At 43.1% G+C, this 12351-nt stretch overlaps 1 protein-coding gene and 1 pseudogene across 1 annotated transcript in view; both read left to right on the forward strand.

Moving 5' to 3' along the window:
* Positions 1–12351, forward strand: part of NEU4 (neuraminidase 4) — an 82267-nt gene that overhangs the window by 26335 nt on the left and 43581 nt on the right. The gene's annotated exons all lie outside the window — the stretch shown is intronic.
* On the forward strand, positions 2925–9176 carry LOC138492764 (perilipin-2 pseudogene; annotated as a pseudogene).

Genomic DNA, 12351 nt, shown 5'->3' on the forward strand with positions numbered 1-12351 from the left:
GGGTTCCTCAGTATCTGTGGTGGTCCCTTTACTGGGTGAATGGGTATTTGGGAGAATTCTATCCATTAGCTTGGTGAGTATGCTCCAACACAAATCAGACAGAGATGTTGCCCACTGTTTGTACATTTCTTGTAGTCTCCCTCCCATTCCTAGGTCTGAGAGGGGGGGGGGCTTTCTCCTAGCTCTGACTATATATGCTGATGCCAGTTCCACCGACTTGAGATTGTCACATGCTTTGTCTGATAATAGCTGTCTTTGCTTTTTCATTTTGATGAGGTGTTCTGAGCAATCTGTGCCTTCCTCAGCAGCTATGCACATTGCCAGAGAATCATTCTGTAGGTTCTGGGTAATTTAGGTGGCATATGTTGTAGTTTAATTGCAAAGTAGGTTGAAGTTTCAAGGAAGCCCTGATCTTTTTATCAATCTGATTGAAATAGGTGATGTCCTCAGATGCTAAAGCCATGCACCTTAATGGGGTTGTCAGCAGAGCATCAATTTTAAGTTTCAACAGGTAGTTTTCTTCTAAACCCTAAGAGGGATGTTTTGTCGTTGGGTTGCATGGAACATCAGTCTGTCAGGTTCCCTCCACTCCTTGGATAGAGAATATTCTATTATCATCATCATACTTCATTCAGATTGAAGAACCATCACACAATTCATTTCATATTAATAATCCATCACTATACAACAATTCATAGTAAATGAAATAAGGAATAAAACATCGGCTACAAATTTAGCATATATGTCATCATGCCTCATTCTTTTAAACGTACCCTAGTCTGCACTTCACATGCTATCAATTATATATAATTCCATGCTCAAATTAATAACCATCATAATATACATTTCCTATACACATAATAATAAAATAGTTTAGAAGTAACAATAAAATAGAACTTTATTCTTCTAAAAAGACCCATCGCCACACTACTTTCCAACTAAAAACTTGAAGTGAACAGAGAAAATGTAGGTTTCTTCCCATGCAAATCATAAAATAAATGCAGATGTTCTTCCTCATTCAGAAGCTAGTAGGATAAAAGGTATCCCCTGTACCTTGCCTAAAATCCTTCCTCTACACTTTACTCTTCTGCATTCACTTTGTCAGACATTTACTTCTTGATACATGTACTTCTCCTTACCTTTACTTTATATGCTTCTTCACGTTGTCAAGATGGCAATCAGTATCTTAAGGTGAGCTGTAAGGTTAGGGTTGGTATCAAGGAGGGGGTAGGGGAAATAATTTGGGTTAGAAAAGAAGGGTGTTGCCGGGGTTCACCCCCTGTAATGACTAGGTGAATGTTAGAAGAAGTGAAAGACAGGAAAAGTAAAGGTATGAAGAGGTAAAGGTGACGCAGTGAGTGTATGGTGAAGTGAATGCAGAAGAAGTAAAGACATGCATCCGGAGAGAGCATAGGAGGGCATATTATTAATTGCTTCACCTTTTACTGATGGTAAATTAAGATCTGGTGTTTAGTGGCCCTGACAAAAGAAGAACAACAAAGTAACAATTAGTGAGATCTATTAACCATAACATATACAGAAAATCATATTGCCTTATGGCACTTGTTTTCCATGAAGGGGTCAGCAATATTTCCGTTCTTGCACATACAAAGGGCAAAACACATACATTTCATGCACGTACCTATTTCTCCGTGTTCGCCAAGGAAAGTCATTTTGGCAAATTGAACACTGCTCCAGCTACCCGTTACAGAGTTCAATGGCAGCAAATTGATTTGTACCCACATAAGAATAGATCAAGATTGCTTACCAGGGACCAGTTTAAGAATCTCTGCCATGCTCAGTGTAGGTGTTATTAACATGTATGCCTGTATGCCTGTCTTGTTCTGTGTTTCAACATTTCCTCCTCTCTTTTTTCAGAGAGGGTATTTAAAAAGGCTTCCTTTACTCTTAGTTTTGCATTATTTAGGATCTTTTTGGGTCATCAAATAATGTACTCATGCCAAGTTTGACATATGGGCCTAATTCACAGAAGTGTTTTATAATGGCAAAACACCATTGGAAAACGCTCTGTGGATTAGGCCCATAGTGTTACCTGACTACCTGACTGTATATATGTACATTCCTTAATTGACCCACCGCAATGTAATTAACTGTGTATATTCATGTAAATATGTCCTCCCCCCAGAGTCTACGAAATATAATGCTATGCTTTATAATCACCTGTGCCTTATCCTGCAACTCAGTTTTTATGTAATCTTACTTTCCTGTTCTCTGTTGCGCCCTGTTACCCCTGGGCTTTGAGCGCCATACTAAATAAATAAACAAACAAACAAATAAATAAACAGTGTCACCAGGAGGCATGGAACACCAGTTATGTTGGCTTCCTTTCACTCTGTGAACAGAGAATGTTTTACCTCTTAGAGGACCCAAAGGCCTGATTCAGCCCCAGGGTCTTCAGTTGCTTGATTCCCATATCCTATGATATAGAGTGAGTCTATTGATATGAACTATCCAAATACTAGCATGTATAGGCCCTGTAGCCTGTCATTGCCTCTCTTGATGTGCATTTGCATACATATGTCAGTGCATTGTCATCCAGAGTTGGGCATGTTTGCAGGTAGCTCATCTATCTCTTCGAGTTTCTTTGGGGGAACATTGGGAAAAATGGCCATTTCCATCTTCACTAGTAGTGCTTCTACAGTGGCCTCAATTACTTTCTGAACTTTGTCTCAAAACATGTCAGAAGGGGCCACAGGAGGCGGTGATGTAGAACGTTCTAAATGCCTCATCATATGTTTGTGTTCTCTGCCTATCTTTAGGTGATGGGCAATACTTACATTTACTACTGCAGCATGCCAAAGGCAAATTAGTCTCAGTCAACACTTAGATATTTAGTGAGAGATGTGTTATTAGAGCTCTATGGGGCAAACGCGTTTCTGGTTGGTTGGGTCTGAAGTCAGACCATGTCTTCTTTAGAAGCTGAGCCTCGGCAGAATGCGTTATTGCGGATGGCTAGCCTACCCCTGGTAAGCTCTGCCTATAACCTGGTTTCCTCAGTTTATGCCAACACCAAGGAGAATCACCCTTATCTGCGATCTGTTTGTGAGGTGGCGGAGAAAGGAGTGGTGACCATCACAGCCCTGGCACTCACACGTGCAATGCCAATCTTCCAGAAGATGCAGCCTCAAATTTCAGTTGCCAATAATTATGCATGCATCGGACTGGACAAAATTGAAGAGAGGCTGCCAATATTTTATCAGCCATCGGACAAGTTAGTCTCTAGAGCCTCTAATATTGTAGTTGGTGCCAAAGCTGTATTATCTGGCACAGTAACTGGTGCTAAAGATACTGTCGCCCATACAATAACTGGTGTAGTCGACCTGACTAAAGAAGCTGTGCATCAAGGTGTGGAAATGAGCAAGTCTGTTGCGAACGGCAGTATTAATACAGTTCTGGGGAGCCATGTGGTGAACATTTTTAACCATGGTGTAGAAAGTGCCCTCACCAAATCTGAGAATCTAGTAGACCAATATTTTCCACTTACTGAGGAAGATTTGGCAGAGGAAGCTGCAAATAAAAACTGTTCAATAGAGACAATGAAGCCAAATTGCTATCTTCGACTTGGGTCCTTGTCTGCTAAAGTCCACAAACGTACCTACCAGCGAGCTATCAGCGGTGTGCAAGCTGCAAAATTAAGGAGTCAGGAAGCTGTATCTCAGCTCCACCATACTGTTGACCTGATGGAGTATGCCAGGAAGAACGTGAACAGTGTCAACCAGAAGCTGCACGATGCCCAGGAAAAGCTGTATCAGTCTTGGTTGCAGTGGAAAGAAAACACTGGCCATGGCGTTGAGAAGTGTAACGGCACAGAGGTCCCAGACTTCACCATCACTGATATGGCTTCAGAGTCTGACATGGAGGATATTTGGGATTTTTGATGAAGGGCACCACCAACACGATGTTGTGCATATTAATGGACATGTAAATTCAATACCAAGGTCTGAGTAAATGGTCCTCATGGAAACATTATCAAATCTGTTTTTAGAAAATGAGCTGCTTTCCACGTGAACATAATTTAATTTTGTTTGCGTTACTGAAATTATATTTCGAAAGACACATGCTAATAAGTATGTATGATGTTAACAATCTAAAATGTTACATTTGGAAAGAAACGGCCGAGCTGAACGTGCAATATTTTTGATTTTCCTAATTGTGCAGTGGTAAATAAATTGTGTAACATCTTGGTGTGCAACTGTTAGCTATCGCACAAGATAAAAAATCCTTTGTTCAGGTTGGAATCCTTTCGCATACTGCATTTGCAACAGATAAATTGTGCTTCTAATTTTGTATGCACCAATTTACATGCATTGCAGTTTACTATGCAGCAAAGTCTTCACTGTTCAGTTACAATTCTACTCAATAAAGTTTATAAATTAAAAATAAAAAAAATTAAAAAAAATAAAAAAAGATATTTAGTGAGAGCAGGGCACTGCAAAGCTTACCTGATCTGGAGCTCCCTAATAATGATTGTAATGCCCTGAATTACTTTTGCTCCACTCTGCATGAACGAGGCTCTGACTGCTCGTCGTGCATACACAGTGGCACTAAGTTCAGTGGTGACTTCACTTACAGGAGCTCCAAGAAGAAGAGCAGCTATGTTGGGTCAGGCATGGTATCGATGCAGGATGCAATTAAAATCAGCATGCTCTGGCTCCCCCTGATATTGGTCACCTGGTTCCCTGTCAACATGGCTGGAACGTTCTAGCTACATCCATTCCCAAGGGTGTCCTCAGCAACAATGAGGGATGCCTTCTCTGCAGGTCTCCTTTCTCAACATAACCCTGACAGGATTGATCTGCATATTCTTCGCAGAGGGAAGGGGATACCTACCGTTCAGAGGTCTTTTCGAGAACAACTTAAAACAAGCATTGATGAAGTCAACAGTTTTGCTTTTGTCTAGGCATAAAACAGGCGTTTGCCAGGCACAGACATAATGGCACTACCTAGCCATAAGATAGCAACAGCTGCAAAATGGTGTCAGTGCCTCAACGTATGATAACAGTGCCTGGCAAATGCCTATGTAATACCTATACACAAGCCAACATTGATGGCCTTGCCAATTCTTCGTTTAACGATACGTCACTGCAGGGCACAGATATAAATCAGATGGCTCAAGGTAAACTTGCCTGAGGCTTTTTCATTACAGCAGTCGCACATTTAAAGCCGCAATTAAGCCATTGCCTCTCAGAAGACTGCTTAGAAATAACGCTGGCAAGGCCAACTGTTTGATGCTACTGCTTAATACAGTTACCTCAAAAAAGATCCCAGGAAGATCTGATTTGAGCAGGGAGGGGCAGTGTGGAAATACCCGAAGATGGAGGAGTTCCCTCCACCACACCTGGGTCCCCTGTCCGGGGGACGTCTGCAGAAGGACTTCCTGTGCCGGAGGTAAGCGGGAGGTATCCCCAGAGGGCTGGATGAGGGAAACCCGCTTACCTCAGTGATTACGTGCTGGGACAGTTGGTTGGTCAACCTGAGTGAAGGGATCCGGGTGGCTGACATTAAAGGGGTGTTAGGCAAGTGTGGTGAAACGTATTAGTTAATTGTTTTAGTGGTTTGCAGTGTACGTTAAAAGCATTTGTGTGTCCTCCTGAAAAAGGAGGAGTGTGGCGCTGCCCCGTGATGGAACGCGCACGCGGCGTCGTGACGTTGCACGCCGCCGCGTGTTGTATAAATAAACGGGGCGTTCCCAGCCACAGGAGAGCGACCGGGATGCCAGAACTGTAAGGACGTGTGCAGTGTGTGTTCCTTACAGGATGGGGGCTTACGGGACCGCATGGGGGCCAGGACACACCCCCAACAGGAAGCTCCAGGGGCCCAGCGCTGGATAGAAAATGATTACAAAACAGTTGAGTCAGCTTAAAAGCACTTTGAGGTAAGAAACAGAGCCCAGAGCTGTTCCTTTGCTTCTTGTTTGCTGGGAGACCACCTAAGAATATGGGGAGTCGTTCATCTAGCGCTCTAAGCGAGGAAGGATGTCATCTAGCACTTGCAGTGGCGGTCACCTCCAGTGAGCACAACCCTTGTTAATAGTGTTCAGGCAGCAGGCAGGCCAGGTCCAAACAGCAGTTCACCCAAATGGCCCACTGTGATGGGTTGGGGAAAGGTCTTGCTCCTTTCTTGAAAGAGTTTAGGTTTACTTCAATGGCAGAGGACTTTGGACATACTGTACCCAAAGAAAGCTCCAGATGAAACTTTTTTTTTCTGATGTCCAAAGGTGATTCAACTTAACGGAGTTTCTCAGTCTCCTGTATACTTATCTGGCAACATCGGATGGACCTTTTCAAACCTTCTGTAAGGGTCCAATCCTGACTGATACAACAAGAGTCTTTTAGTGGTGATGTAATTCCCAGAGTGTTTTGTCAGCAGGAAATACATAGGGGGCACAGGATGTGTGAGTGCCCTAAGAGATTCCAAGATGGTGGGATCCTCCTCCTGACTGGACTTCTGTCCTGAGCTATTCTAACTCCTCACTCTCCTCTGCTGCCTTGCATCAAAGAGACAGAATTATTAGAACCCTGGTGTGACCTCTCCATTGTCCTGGCAGAGCTTAACTTTGAAGCACTGGTCCACTCCTTTCCCCGTGGGAGTATATCCTAATACGCAAAATGCCCTGACAGTTTAAAGAGTGACTAGGAGCCCACCTAGCAAAACTACATCAATAACGTTTTTGGCCAGAAGAAATGTATTTTCCTATGGGTAAACATATCAATACAAATACGGGTTATATGTATGTATTGATTAAACTGCCACCAGGCCTTGCAGGTTTATAATTATGTATAATTTGGATCAAGGTTGACCACAGTTAAGAGCAGCCCACGGCTGTTGTAACTTTGGGTTCCAGCAGGCTGTTTACAGGAATGCATATGTTACTCTGTAACAGCCATGTTGCCAAACTACAAGGCAGCTGCCAGAAGACTTTCCCAGCAAAGAGTCATGTTTGCACTATACTGTTAGCCCGGTACATTATGAAAAAGTGAGGTCTGATTAGCAGATCACACTTTCTGAGCTAGAACTAGCATCATCATTTTGTATAAAAAATTGTTAAAAGCTCAGTCTAATATCCCCTCACAGATGGCATTCAGTCACAAGTAGGGATTTGAATCGGCCCTTTAGCCCCTTTAACAAAATCTATGTCAATCCTCCTTGTTTACAGAGTTTTTCTTTTATTGACCGCCTTTTAAATTGCGCACCTGTCCGATAAGACATTTTCTAACCCTGAGGGAGCTATGGGTGAGGAGTGCAACTGTCTGCAACTCCACAGGTAGGGCCCAGGGTGTATACAGTCCCTTTGGGGGCGTGGTCTTTTGCGGAATACCAAGTAGGTTTCAGGACCTATCCTACCTTTGCTGATCCTCGCGTTTCCTTTTGAGTTTGAGTCCCAGAAAAAAAACGGGTTTTTGGATCTTCACTTATGGTTGTTTGAATGCTTTGTTGCTGCCTTTTGTGACAAAATCCAATAGTTCGGGCTTTCTTGTATAAGTGAATGCTTTTGCTTATTATTCACTCAGTGAGTGAAGGATGTGATAAGTGCATGGAACAATGGGTAACTGAGCGGACGTTGGAGTGTTGAGGTGTTGAATGGTTGCTGAATTTATGGGTGGATGGGTGGTTTACTGAATGGATGCAGAGTTTGCATGAGTGCCACTGTGGGTATAGGCTAGGAGATGAATGGTTGGCGAGTTTGCGAATGCGCAGTCGTATGGATGGCCTTGAAACAAAAAAAGCCGTCTAAGCTCTCTTTCAAACTGAATAAGTGCACTGCAGGAATTACCAGTCAATTTACTCTTTATTGCAGAGATAATAGGACTTGTATTTCTAGTGCATGTGTCCCCCACTTGCAGGCAGAACAACGGTGGCAAGTACAGTATCATCACAGCCTGCTTCCTTCATGCAAATAGTACATCTATACCACAAACAGCTACATGAACTCTTCTCTCATTTGTACATAACATTAATAAACATTGGCACTACCAGTGCCTGCTTCTCACGCACACAGACGGAACAAATTCATGGTATAGAAAATCACTGCCAACTTTCCTCAAACACGGAAGAAGAGCTACTACACCTAAAAGGATACAACGCACAGATAGGTGTATAAATGATCACAATGCATTAAACCGTGCTGAACAATTAACAAAGCAATTCTCCCACCTGAATTCTGCTGATTACCGTAGGTATTGTTGGTTTTAACTAGTTTTGCAGAATGTTTATTTTTCTATCTTATTATTAATTATCTTAATTTTCAGATCGAGATGTTATTTCTGACTGTCTACATGTAAGAGTGTAGCTCATACCAAATTATCATTTAAGAACCCAAGTACCTGAATAATTCTTGTTATCTGCCTCTCCAGATAAAAAAGATGCCAGTGAAGTATCTTTCACAATTAAACATTTAAATATGTGATCATCTTCAATACCAATGCCTGTGCTTCCTCAACCTGTCCAATAAACAAATTAGTTTGGGTAAGTGCATATTTTGCACCCATAGCCACTTATCCTTCTTCTGCAGTCTGCCATCAAAAAGAAATACAATATTTTGCATTTTAGCTTCTAACATTTCTATAACCACAAGTTTCTCCTATAATGGGATGTCAACCTTTTCCCATAATGATAGTCCACTGCTTTCATGGCTTTGTCCTCCTTTTACATTCAGTTACCATTAAGTAATAATTAACTAATGCACCTGCTTATTGTATCCTCAATAAGTACGTGTGACATAGATTCGAACTGTACATTTAAATTATGCATCAGATAATTAGATAAGTAGATCAGTAGATCTCTATGAATAGGGACTTCTTGTTTTTCCACAAGAAAGTTTGGGGTTTGGAAATTATTGTTTTGTTTGTTGTTGATTAACAGATTACAACACAGTTGAATACATTGTGAATATTTGTAGTAGTTCGAATTTGACTGTAGGTGTACAAGCGAGAAAGTAGCCCATATAATCCATTGATCTTACCACTCTTCGAACAGCTGACAGTATAGATGCTAGTGGTCAGAACAAAGATTTGGATTCATATAATAATGAAGCAGTTAAAATGAGAGCGAATATTGATATGCATGCTAAGAAACCCTGTGACTTACTCCAGCCCATGATAGAGCTTCTAGTGATGCTGATGGAAACATATCACGATTGCTCTCAGGCGACCTAGAATTGAGGTCAGCTCGATATCAAACAAATCTACCAAGAAACCAAGATGACACACATGATCTACAAGACCAAATTGCCCAAATAGTACAGAACTATATTAAGTCGACCAAAATGGACATTTTGATTAGAGAAAATATAAGACAGTTTGATTTGGCTACACCATCGCGTCTTGTTAAGTTTGATTTTCCGAATGGGCATCCAACTTCCCTTAGTCACCACAATGAACACACAGAGAAGAGAGCAAGTTCGTGATCCTGCCTCTCTGGCTCAAGATTCTCCTGAATTCTAGCAGAAGCTCAACAAGCACCGTAGGCTAATTTTAAAATGTCGTGCTGCTCCATTTCCGACATATGACCTTGAATAGATTGAGTGTGTTAACAATCCTAGAGGAAGTAGCAAGTTTACAGGACATATCCTCATCAGATATTGATCAAGTTGGGTTTCTTAATGACCGTGGTCTTTCTGTTGTACTACATCTTCTGAGTCTCTCATAACCAGGACTAATGTCTGGCAGAGGGACTCCCAGGACCCCCCTTGTTAATTTGCATATTTAAGTAACTTTGGGTCTCACCCTAAGTCACTAGGGGAATCCAGACATGGACCCCCTTGCTCACTATTCTTAGAGAGGCACAGCGCCTCCCCACTGAAGAGGTCCAACCAGACTGAAACATGTGTCTGGGGATGCTGTTGGTGCTCTTGTTCAGAGAAGAATTGCCTGGCATTTCAGTGCTGGACTGCCCCAGGGCAGGACAAAGACTGATATGTTTGGGATATTTCTTCTCTGTGAAAGATAGTGAGCTAAAGACTCTGGGTAAGTCTCTCATAACCAGGACTAATGTCCGGCAGAGGGACTCCCAGGACCCCCCCTTGTTAATTTGCATATTTTAGTAACTTTGGGTCTCACCCTAAGTTACTTGGGGAATCCAGACGTGGACCCCTTGCTCACTTTTCCTAGAGAGAAACAGCTCCTCCCTACTGATGAGGTGCAACCAGACTGAAAGACATTTCTGGGGATGCTGTTGGTACTATTGTTCAGAGGAGAATGGCCTAGCATTTCGGTGCTGTACTGCCCCAGGGCAGGACAAAGACTGATATATTTGGGATATTTCTTCTCTGTGAAAGGTAGTGAGCTAAAGACTCTGGGTAAGTCTCTCATAACCAGGACTAATGTCTGGCAGAGGGACTCCCAGGACCCCCTTCTTAATTTGCATATTTAAGTAACTTTGAGTCTCACCCTAAATTACTAAGGGAATCCAGACGTGGAACCCTTGCTCACTATTCTTAGAGAGGCACAGCGCCTCCCCACTGATGAGGTCCAACCAGACCGATACATGTGTCTGGGGATGCTGTTGGTACTCTTGTTCAGAGGAGAATGGCCTAGCATTTTGGTGCTGGACTGCCCCAGGGCAGGACAAAGACTGATATGTTTGTGATATTTCTTCTTTGTGAAAGATAGTGAGCTAAAGACTCTGGGTAAGTCTCTCATAACCAGGACTAATGTCTGGCAGAGGGACTCCCAGGACACCCCTTGTTAATTTGCATATTTAAGTAACTTTGGGTCTCACCCCCAGTTACTAGGGGAATCCAGATGTGGACCCCTTGCTCACTATTCTTAGAGAGGCACAGCTTCTCCCTACTGATGAGATCTAACCAGACCGAAACATGTGTCTGGGGATGCTGTTGGTACTCTTGTTCAGAGGGAATTGCCTAGCATTTCAGTGCTGGACTGCCCCAGGGCAGGACAAAGACTGATATGTTTGGGATATTTCTTTTCTGTGAAAGATAGTGAGCTAAAGACTCTGGGTAAGTCTCTCATAACCAGGACTAATGTCTGGCAGAGGGACTCCCAGGACCCCCCCTTGTTAATGTACGTTTATGGCTAACATCAAACGTTGTCAGATTCAGATTCAGCAGAGCAGGCAGCAGCACGAATGGACACAAGAATAGCAGCGTTCTGGCCAGGTGGAGGACAAGGCAATGGAGCGGTAGACCTCAGCCACAGTATTCTGAGTTATATCATTGAGGTCAGCAGCATGGAAGAGGGGGGTTTCAGGGTGGTAGGGGGGCATAGGTGGATTTGAAGGGATGGAGCCGAGTGGGGGAGCAGGACCAGTTCAGTGCTTGAGATGTGGCAAGTGGAGTCATTTTGTGGGGGAATGTAGAAGCAGAATGGGAGCGGGATACGATCCATACACCCCCGCAGGCCCAGTACAACAACAACACTTCCCTGTGCCCCCGATGCCGACGTTCATACCAGATGAAATACACCAAGCATACATGCAGTTATCACCATGGCCCCCACAGATGCAGCTGCCTCTCCCATCTACCACTCACATGCAAGCCACACCGCTGAAACAAACATACGCTGGTCCAATGCCCGGAAATAACACCATCCCAATTGGAACGGTGGCTCCCTATCGGGGGATAAGTGTCCTGGGAGGTAACCCTTTCACGTTTCCATGTACCAATACATATCATGACTCGGACAGCCCACATAAAGCTCTTGCAGGCACAGTCATGTCCATGACTACCCACCCTGATGAGGAACCCTTGTTGGGCACTGAGATAGAAAATTAGCAATTCATCTTTATGGTCGACACGGGTGCCACTAATTCATGCATCAGTGAGGGAAACTTCCCACTATCAGGTGAAACTCTCGACACGCAAGGCTTCTCTGGGGCTATCGCAACAGTTCTGTACACAGAAGATGTAGCCATTAAAATAGGAGGAAAAGTGGAGCATTGAATCTTCTTATTATATCCAGTAAATTTGTTAGGGCGTGACCTCCTGAACGAATTGAACATGACCATCTCCTTCACAGATCGAGGAATAATATGTGCCACCCCAGGAATGTGTGCTATAAGGACGATGGTGATAATACAGGCCAGAGATGAGGAGGTGGTGGCTCGTGGCATTCCTGTTGATCCTGATATGTTTTTGTATGGATCACAGTTTTACTTGATGCAGTGCCATAAATTGGTAAAGCATGTTGGCAGATACCATCTGATTTATTCTTTAGGCCCATTGTAACCCCAGAGCTTGTGGCAGGGACCAACTTTCAAAAGATTTGCAAGGCTTGGTTGTGTCGATGAAAAGGATTGTTATTGTTGGAATGGGTTTAGATGGGTGCGAGTAGCACACTGTGTTGTATATTGAGTCGATGCTACCCCTAAAAG

This window comes from Ambystoma mexicanum, chromosome 10, assembly GCF_040938575.1.
Source record: "Ambystoma mexicanum isolate Mex_15411 chromosome 10, UKY_AmexF1_1, whole genome shotgun sequence".
Taxonomy (NCBI): domain Eukaryota; kingdom Metazoa; phylum Chordata; class Amphibia; order Caudata; family Ambystomatidae; genus Ambystoma; species Ambystoma mexicanum.